The following is a 9832-nucleotide window of genomic DNA, read 5'->3' on the forward strand; positions in this document are numbered from 1 at the left end:
GGTCTGCCCTGGTGTCACTGTCCATCCCTCTCTACAGTTTAAGATACCGCCAATAATTCACTTCTGCTTCTGCTATCATCTCCACATTGGTTTTGGACCTTCTGAAATCCCCCTCATCATTGTAGCCCAAGTGTTGGCACACAAATATTCCCCAAATTGGTTACGATATCTATCAGTAATCACCTGAAGAGACAGCAGAAAGGAATAACATTCAGAGATTAACTTCTATTTTTTTAATCTCATTTTACTATTTATTTTTATTTATTTATCTTTCTTTGTTTTTATTGAAACATAATTATTATATATATTCATGGGGTACACAGTTGATTTTCAATATTTGTGTACAATATGTGATGGTCAAATAAAGATAATTAGCATATTTATCATTACAAAATGTAATCATTCTTTATGTCCCTTAACAAATTTCTTGCTAATCTCTCTCCTCCTCTGCTTTCCCACCTCTAGTAACCACAGTTCTGTTCTCTTCTTCTGAAAGTTCAACATATTATTTTAGTTGTTCTTTCTCCCTCTTCCTTCCTTCGTTCCATCCTCCCTTCCTTTTCTTAGCTTCCACTTATGAGCTAGGACATGCAGTATTTCTCTTTCTGTGTCTGTCTTATTTCATTTAACATAATTTTCTCCAAGCACATCTGTGGCAGAATTTCATTCTTTTCATGGCTGAGTAGTATTACATTGTGTATATATATGACATTTTTCTTATCCAGTTGTCCATCGATGGACATTAAGTTGGTTCCCCATCTTGGCTATTGTAAATAGAGCTTTAATGAACATGGGAGTGCTTCAACATGATTTCCATTTGTCTGGGTATATACACAGTAATGGGATTGCTGCATCATATGGTACTTCTGTCTATAGTAGTTTGAGAAACCTCCATACTGTTTTCCATAATGGCTATACTAATTTTCAGTCCTACCAATAGCATGGAAGAGTTCCTCTTTCACTGCATCCTTGCCAATCTTTGTTATTCTCTGTCTTGATAATACCCAGTCTAACTGGGGTAAGATGATATCTCGATGTGGTTTTGATTTGCATTTCCCTGATGATTAGTGATCTTGAGCATTTTTTCATGTAGCTGTTACCCATTAGTATGTCTTCCTTTCTTTGAGAAATGTTTACTCAGCTCTTTTGCCCAATGTGTCCTCTCTAAGATGCATTGTAGTCAAATTGTCAAAAGTCAAAGACAAAGAGAGAATCCTAAAAACAGCAAGAGAAAAACATTGAGTCACCTATAAGGAAGTCCCCATCAAATTTACAGTAGTTTTCTTAGCAGAAACTTTATGGGACAGAAGAGAATGGGATGATATATTCAAAGTACCAAAAGAAAAAAAACTGTCAGCCAAGAATACTATACCCAGCAAGGCTGTCCTTTAGAAATGAAGGAGAAATAGTGTATTTTCTAGATAAACAACAACTGCCAGAGTTCACCACCACACAACCAGCACTACAAGAAATCCTCAAGGGAGTTCTGCATCTGGAATCCCAAAAAATGATCAACACCATGAATACATGAGGAAAAACAAAACCCACTGGTAGGGCAGATGTGTAAATGAGAAAGAGACTATATCTTACAAACTCTAGAAACCTACAAACACTGAAGACAAGCGATAAAAGAGAAAGAAAAGAACAAATGATATTTAAAACAACCATATGAAAATCAGTAGAATGCCAGGAGTAAGACAGTACCTTTCAATAACAACCCTAAGTGTAAATGGATTGAATTCCCTACTCAAAAGACATAGACCAGCTGAATGGATTAAAAAACTAGACCCAAGTTTATGCTGCCTGCAAGAAATTCACCTCACCTGTAAAAACTTACATAGACTAACAGTGAAGTGATGGGAAAAGATAGACCACAAAATGGAAACCAAAAAATGAACAGGAGTAGCTATTCTTATATTGGATAAAATAGACTTTAACCCAAAAACTATAAAAAGAGACAAAAAGGTCATTATATAAGGATAAAGGGGTCTATCCAGTAAGAGGAGATAACAATCATCAATATATATACACCCAACATAGGAGCACCCAGATTTATAAAGCAAACACCATTAGACCTAAAGAGAGAGACCCCAATACAATAATAGTATTATTATTATCTCTCAACATTGGACAGATCTAGACAACAAACCAACAAAGAAACACAGGACTAGAACTACACCTTAGACCAATTGAACTTGGCAAACATCTACAGAACATTTCATCCGACAACTATAGAATATACGTTCCTCTTATCAGCACATTGAACGTTCTCCAGGATAGACCACGTTATGTCACAAATGAAGTCTCAACAAATTTAAAGTCATTGAAATCATTTCAAGTATCTTTTCAGATGACAACAGATTGAAACTAGAAATCAATAACAAGCATCACTTTGGAAACTATACAAAGATTAACTTTTAACTGATTACTAGATCTGATTACTCTCAGATCACAGAGTTATATGCCAATTCTATTAGGTCCCTTTGTCGTACTTTCCTGCCTTGCTAAATTCTTCCTCCCTGCCTGACTCACAGCCCATATCTCAGTAAGAGAATCCAGTTTTTCCACTACCATTAGACATCCCCATGAATGTATATAGACTCCTTAACCTATCATTCTTACTCAATAAAAACAAACCACGCCTTGCTGAGCCCCAGTCTAAAGCTAATATTTTAAGTATTTGTTTCTGTCCCAAGATCTGCCTCTCTCCAAGACTGACTGACTTGGGTAATTTCCACTACCTTCAAGGGAAATCTCCCCAGTTAATAATAGGGTCCCAACAGGACAATTACATTATGAAATAATAATCCAATACCTATAAAACAGATAAAGATATAAACACAGCATCAGAACTACTTCATTACACCAGAAATTCCAAAACAGGAAGAACAACTCCTTTAATTTTTAATATTTCTCAAAATCTGAGTAACTTAGTAGTAACATTTCACATAGAACAACAGAGAAGTAAGGTTGAGTTTCTCTAAGCCTAATTCAGCCATTGCTTATTAAAATAAGTCTATTTATACTTATAATCTCTGCTTTATATTTTCTTTTTAAAAAATTTTTGTTTTACTTCTCAATATACATTGTAGTTGATTTTCATGCCCCTTTACCCATTCTTCTCCACCCCTCCCCACCCTCCCGCATCACACCTGTGCACTTGACTTAAAAAGTTCTCCCCACCCTCCCGCATCACACGTGTGCACTTGACTTAAAAAGTTCAAGGAATTGTTGTGATTGTTGTGTCTTCTTCCCCCCCACACACACCCTTTATTTGTTTGTGTGTTTATTTATTTTTGGCTCCCACAAATAAATGAGAACATGTGGTATTTCTCTTTCTGTGCTTGACTTGTTTCACTTCATATAATTTTCTCTAAGTCCATCCATGTTGTTGCAAATGGTAGTATTTCATTCTTTTTTTATAGAAGAGTAGTACTCCATTGTGTAGATATCCACAGCTTCCTTATCCACTCATCTGATGATGGACATTTGGGCTGGTTCCTAGCTCTTGGCTATTGTAAATAGTGCTGCAATAATCATTGGAATACAGGCATCTCTTTGGCATGATGATTTCCACTCCTTTGGGTGTATTCCCAACAGTGGAATAGCTGGGTCATATGGTATATCTAAAATATTTGCAAAATACACATCTGACAAAGAAATAACATTCAGAATATACAAAGAACTCAAACAACCTTACAGCAAAAAAACAAATAACCCAATCAAAAAATGGGCAAAGGAGCTGAATAGGCATTTCTCAAAGGAAGATATATGAATGGCCAACAGACCCATGAAAAAATACTCAGCTTCACTCAGCATCTGGGAAATGCAAATCAAGACCACTTTGAGATACCATCTCACTCCAGTTAGGATGGCTAATATCCAAGACTGATAATAAGTGCTGGAGTGGTTGTGGAGAAAAAGGAACTCTCATACACTGTTCGTGGAGCTGCAAAATGGTGCAGCCTTTATGGAAAATGGTATGGAGGTTCCTCATACAATTATATATAGATATATGTGCTTTATATTTTCAAAAACATTCATCTATTTGGAAGCATAGTCTTGAGGTGCAACTGACATGAAACAAATTGCATATGTTTAAAGTGTATAATTCAATAATTTTTGACATATTACATACCCATAAACCATCAGCACAATTAAGATCATAAATATAGCCATTATCCCAAAAAGTGTCCTTGTTTGCAATCTCTCCCTCCTGTCCCTTCCTACTTTCATGCCTCCCACCTCAGACAACCACTATTCTGCTTTCTGTCACTGCAGATTAACATCTACCTTTTAGAATCTGATACAAATGGAATCAAACAATATGTACTCCTTTTTGTCTGACTTCTTTTACTCAGTGTAATGATTTTGAGATTAATCAATGTTGCTCCATGTTGCAACCATTTTTCACTTTTTTATTGGTGTATAATTCTTCCACAATTCATTTATCCATTAATTGCTTGATGGACATTTGGGTTGTGTTTAGTTTATGACTACGCTATGGTTTGGATGTGGTTTGTCTTCTCCAAAAGTCATGTTGAAGTTTAATTGCCAGTGCAGCAGTGTTGGCAGGCAGGGCTTAGTGGAAGGTGTTTGGGTCATGGGGGCCCATCTCTAATGAGTAGATTAATGCTTTCCCATGTGAGTGAGTGAGATCCTACTCTCCCAGGAATGGATTAGTTCCAAAGAGAGTGGGTTATTAAAGAGTCTGATTTCCTCAGTTTCTTTCTCTTGCTTCTTCTCTCCCATTGTGATCTCTTTCTACATGCCCTCTTTCCTTCTGATTTCCACTATGAGTCAAGGAAGCACCAGGCCCTCACCAGATGCAGCTACCAAGTTTTGAACTTTCCAGCCAGCAGAACTATGAGCCAAATAATCCTCTTTCCTTTATAAACTTACCAGCTTCAAGTATTCCTTTATAGCAACAATAAAAGGTCTAAGACAGACTATTACAAATAAACAACTATGAATATTTGAGTAGAAGTCTTTGAATGAACATAAACTTTTGTTTCTCTAGGGTAAATGCCTAGGAGTAGAATGTCTAGCTCATATGGTTTGTGTATGTTTAACATTTTAAGATATTGCCAAACTTTTTCTAAATTGGTAGTATCGTTTTACTTTCCCATCAGTGTGTAAGAGTTATAGTTGCTCCACATTCTTACCAACACTTGGTATTGTCATTCCTTTTTTAACTTTAGCCAAATTAATATATTTATTTTTTTAATTCTCTTATCACTAAGTGTCTTTTGAAGAGTGTAAGCTTTCAATTTTGATGAAATTCAATTATAATTTTTTCTTTTATGAATCATGCTATTGGTTTTCTATCTAGAAAATGTTTGCCTAATCCAAGCTTATGAAAATTTTCTCCTGTGTTTTTTCCTCCCAGTTTTATAGGCTCAGGTTTTATATTTAGGTCTATAATCCATTTTGAGTTAGTTTTTTTTTTAATATGGTGCAAGGTATAAATTGTAGTTCATATTTCTTTTTTCTGAGAATGGATATCCATAATATTGAAAAGACAATTTGTGAAAAAAATTAATCTATTTTTCCTTCGAGAAAATGCCTTTGTACCTTTGTTGAAAATCAAATGAATGTTAGTTTATTTCTCTCTATTCTGTTCCATTGATTTATTTGTCTACCTTGATGTCAGTACCACATTGTGTTGATTACTATAATTTTATAAGTCTTCAAATCAGACATTTAAATTTTTCCAACTTTGTTTTTCCTTTTCAAAAGTGGTATTTTCTATTTTAGTTTCTTTTTTATGTGGATTTTAGAAACAGCTTTTCAATTTCTTTAGAATAGTTTTTCTGTGCTTTTAACTGGCATTACATGACTCTATTTTAACAATATTGAGCTTTCTTATTCATGAACATGGTATATATTACCATTTATTCATGTCACTTCAGTTTTCTGATAGAAGTTAGGGGTAGCTTAATCACTAACTTCTTTTTCCCTCTGGCCTCTAAGCAATTAAAAATAAAATCTTGTTTTAAATGGGGATGGAACATTCATTAGGTTGAGCTGGGTATGTCCCCAAATGCTCTAATATACAGTTGTATTTAATAAAGTGGTTTGGACATAAGAAAAATGATACTTTTCAATTTCACCCCTAAATCCATAAGGATACTTAGGTCTACAAAGAAGGCTCTAGATGTTCTCTTCCAGACACATAGATGATTGTGATTAGCCTCAGAAACTCAATTCTTCCTCATTATTCTTTTTTTGTCTTCCAATACAGTATGCCCAGCCTCTGAGAAATGTGTCCTAATAAGTGTCAATGTCTTACACATTTTACCAGTCAGATGAATCACTTCCTCCTTTATAGAGATGAATGAAAGAGAAGGTAAAGAAAGAACCCAAAGGAATCTGATATTATCTTCTCTCCTGGGGAGTGGAAGTGGAATCCCCTACTCTACAGAGCAACTGGGGTTGTCTTTCACACCTGGGCTTGGCCAAGACTCTCTGTAAAATGTGTAAGACACTTGCACTGAATTTGTAGTGGAGAAATGTAGAGGAGTAGGAAAGAAGATGAAGATAGGGATAGTGGAGAGAGAATCTTTGTAGTTATTGAGATATAGGTATAAGTTCATTAAATAGTTTTTAAATGCTGAGAATATTTATTCTCTGGCTTAATGGAAGTTTTTTTTTTGTTTGTTTTTTTTTTCTTTTTTTGTTTGTTTGTTTCTGGGCTAAAGAAAACACCTCAATAAAGAGTGAAGACAAATACACTTCAATTTGAAGGTTCCTACATTTTTTACTGTTATTTTCTGTATTAAAATGGAGGATTTCTCAGAAAACTTATAGTTAAGCCTAGAAATTACTCAAGAAAGTATTGTTCTTTCTTCCAGAAAACGCTAGTACGGAATCTAAATGTTGGGGGACTGTTCTGTTCATTGCTGTACTCCAAGTAGTAAGAACAGAATTAGATTCTTCCATTAGAAATACTTTTGATTACTCCTAATTCCCAGTGATCTTTCCCTTCTTACACTTTTAAGGTATTTAGATTTTAAACTGCATAATCTATCATTACATTTTCATCCTGCCTTTGATTGACCTCTAGCTATGTCATGCGTGTACTTCTGCTCTCCCTCAGTACAAAATAACCTCTCCAAAGTGATGCTTTTTCTTTTACAGAGCAAGTAGGGAGGTGGTGTGAAGGCTCCTGACTTTGGACTAACCAGTCTCTATACTGTCAATTAGTAGCTGTGGGACTTTGAGCAAATAACTTCTTTGGGTGTGTTTTATCACCTGTGAAACAGAATTAATAATGATATTTATCTCATAGGGATGTTATGATGATGAAATGAGATAATTCATGTAAAGGATTTGGCAATGCCTGGCACATAGCAAGAAGTCAATATATATGTGTGTGTATTTTACAAATACTCTCATATGAGTTAATTTTTTATTGAAAGCACTTAGTAGCAAGGAATAGATTTAATATTCTTTGGTAGTGATGAAGGAGAGTGTACAGGCTGAAAAGACAGAAATAAAGTATTCATTTTACTGGCATTGGCTCTTAAAGCGAAACATAGAGAAATATATGGTCTATAAGCTTTTTGAAAGCAAGGATTATGCATTTTAGTTACCAAACCCCAGCATCTTGCTACAGTGTTTGACACATATTAGACATTCACTTAATGTTCGCAGAATTAATTAATAAATGATTGGGCCATGGTACAAAAATCCAGACACCCTGCTTCTGCTTCCAGAGGAGAGCGCTCTCCTGCTGGCAGCAAATCCCTGCAACAGGTACAGAAGGCAGGCCACTGTCCACGGTTATGAATTCTCACTGGATGGAATGTGTTCATCTTTGTAAACAAACTTCTTTCTTTTCTCCCTCTCCCCCCCGCCAACCAAAAAAACCAACTCAATGCAGACTACTTCCTATTTTCCAGGCACAGAGACAAAAAACACCCCGCCCTATATGCTTCCCAAGTGGGTTAATTCTCACTATCTCTAATGTGTTGAAGTTTCCTTGTCTCTCCTGTTGAACCTCAAAACCCTCTACATAAGAACCCTGGATTGATTTAATCTGGGCCTATATTTTTAATGATTGTCCACCTGGAGTTCTTGGCGGTCATCAGAGAACATATCCCTCAGCCACACCTCCTGCTTAAAGTAGGCAAGTCTGCTACCAGTTCCTTTCTGGAATCCCTGGAGGCAACGGGACTACGCAGCTCTGGCTCCCGCATTCAGACCAGCCCAGAGAGCTCAAAGAGCCCACTCTGTCCCCTTTCTCGTCCCTCCCTCCTCTCCCCGCCACTCAGCAAAAAGACCCGCCAGGCTCCTTGACAGTTGGATTCCGTTCAAGAATTCTAGGAGCACTGTAGTCCAACTCCTTTGGCTCCCACCCCGCACCCCCAGATGCCACACCGCCTGCGTGCCAGGGTCGCTCCCGGAAGGCTCACTAGATTGACTCCGTGCGCACGAAGGGCACCCTTTCCTTCGCCCCCTTCCTCTCCACTTAGCAATCCTTTATTTGGTTACTAGACCGGAGGCTCACGCTGAACTGGCTTCTAAACATAAAAAATTAAAAAGTGCAAATAAAATGAATTTTTTCCCCGTGGGTTAGGTTGTGTTTGTGTTTATGTGTGTCCATCCGCGCTTTTGCAAAATCCCCCAGCGTCACAGTTCGCAATCGGGACAAGCGCGTCGATAAATCCGAGATCTTTCCAGGGGAATCCTCTACCCTGGCCGCCTCTTCTTCTGCACCCCCGGAGAGGTAGGTCTCGGGCATTTACAGCGATAGAAACACACAAATCTGCTGCGATTTTTTTCTTTCTCCGTTCGCTTCCAGCCTTCTTAGGCGAACAGTCCCGAGCGAGCTCAGGATCTCCTTGCAATTCCCCGTCGCCCACACTGCAGCCAGGTGCAAGTCCCTTCCTGGCTTCAGACAGCCCGCCTCCCGTTGCGACCGCAGACCCGCTGGCTCCGGGCCTCGGCCTGGGTGGTGGGTGGTGCTCGCGCCGCCCCCACCTTCCCCTGGGGCCGTGGAGAGCTGCGCGCTGGGCATGTGTGCGCGCGCGCGCGGGTTTGGTGGGGAAGTCTCCTTCAGTGGAAGCTGCTGAGTCTCGCTGGCGGAGAGTATCTTGGATCCCAGCAAAAGCCTCCAGATTTCTAGAGCTCCCCTAAAGAAAATACCGAATAAAAGAAAGACAAGAAGGGAAACCCGTCCCCCTAAAGCTTGGGTTTCCCGTAGTCTCGGATCCTCTCTGAGCTGGGTAGGGGCGCAGTGGCCGCTGTTCGCACCCGGACTTGGAAATCCCATTTTGCCCCCTTTCGGGAGAAGGAAGGTGAGGGACTTGCAGGCAAGAGTTGCACCTGATCTAGGATCTATCTGCAGGCAAGAGAACTCTGGGGTAAGTAGTGTTCTGGCACAGTAGCGGAAGGGGGCGGGGGGGGGACAGGAGGGGGACAAAATGGAGAGGGCAGGGAATGAATTATGCAAAAAAAATCGCCAATATTCCGCAGCGGAGGGAGAGCACAGCAGAGCACTCCCAGGATGAGTCCCGCCCGGGTCTTCCGCGCCCAACCCGCAGGCGCGAAGTTCTTTTTAAGAAAAACTCGAAAATCCTGGAGAGTAACAGAGGCAGCCGGGAGGGGCGGGGCGCGGGGCCGGCCTCTGGGGGCTGGGGCCCAGGTGGCGACCGCGGTGGCCTGAAGCCTGATGCCCAGCCCGTTCCTCCTTATGGCCGCGCTAAGCCTCACCTCCCCACCCTGGCCGCCTGCCTTCGCCCCCGGGTGCCGGGCGGCCCGGCTGACTTTGGGACTCACGGGGGCTGCGAGGACGCTCACCTGGCCGGGCCTCCTCCTCCCCCTCCTC

At 39.6% G+C, this 9832-nt stretch overlaps 1 long non-coding RNA gene across 1 annotated transcript in view; it reads left to right on the top strand.

The window, feature by feature from the left end:
* The first annotated feature begins 8849 nt into the window (after positions 1-8849).
* LOC103602484 overlaps positions 8850-9832 on the top strand; it is a 92146-nt gene continuing 91163 nt past the window's right edge. The window contains exon 1 of the long non-coding RNA XR_551536.1: positions 8850-9368. This is a non-coding gene — a long non-coding RNA (uncharacterized LOC103602484). The remainder of the gene's footprint in view (positions 9369-9832) is intronic.

This window comes from Galeopterus variegatus, unplaced genomic scaffold, assembly GCF_000696425.1.
Source record: "Galeopterus variegatus unplaced genomic scaffold, G_variegatus-3.0.2 Scaffold4169, whole genome shotgun sequence".
Taxonomy (NCBI): Eukaryota; Metazoa; Chordata; class Mammalia; order Dermoptera; family Cynocephalidae; genus Galeopterus; species Galeopterus variegatus.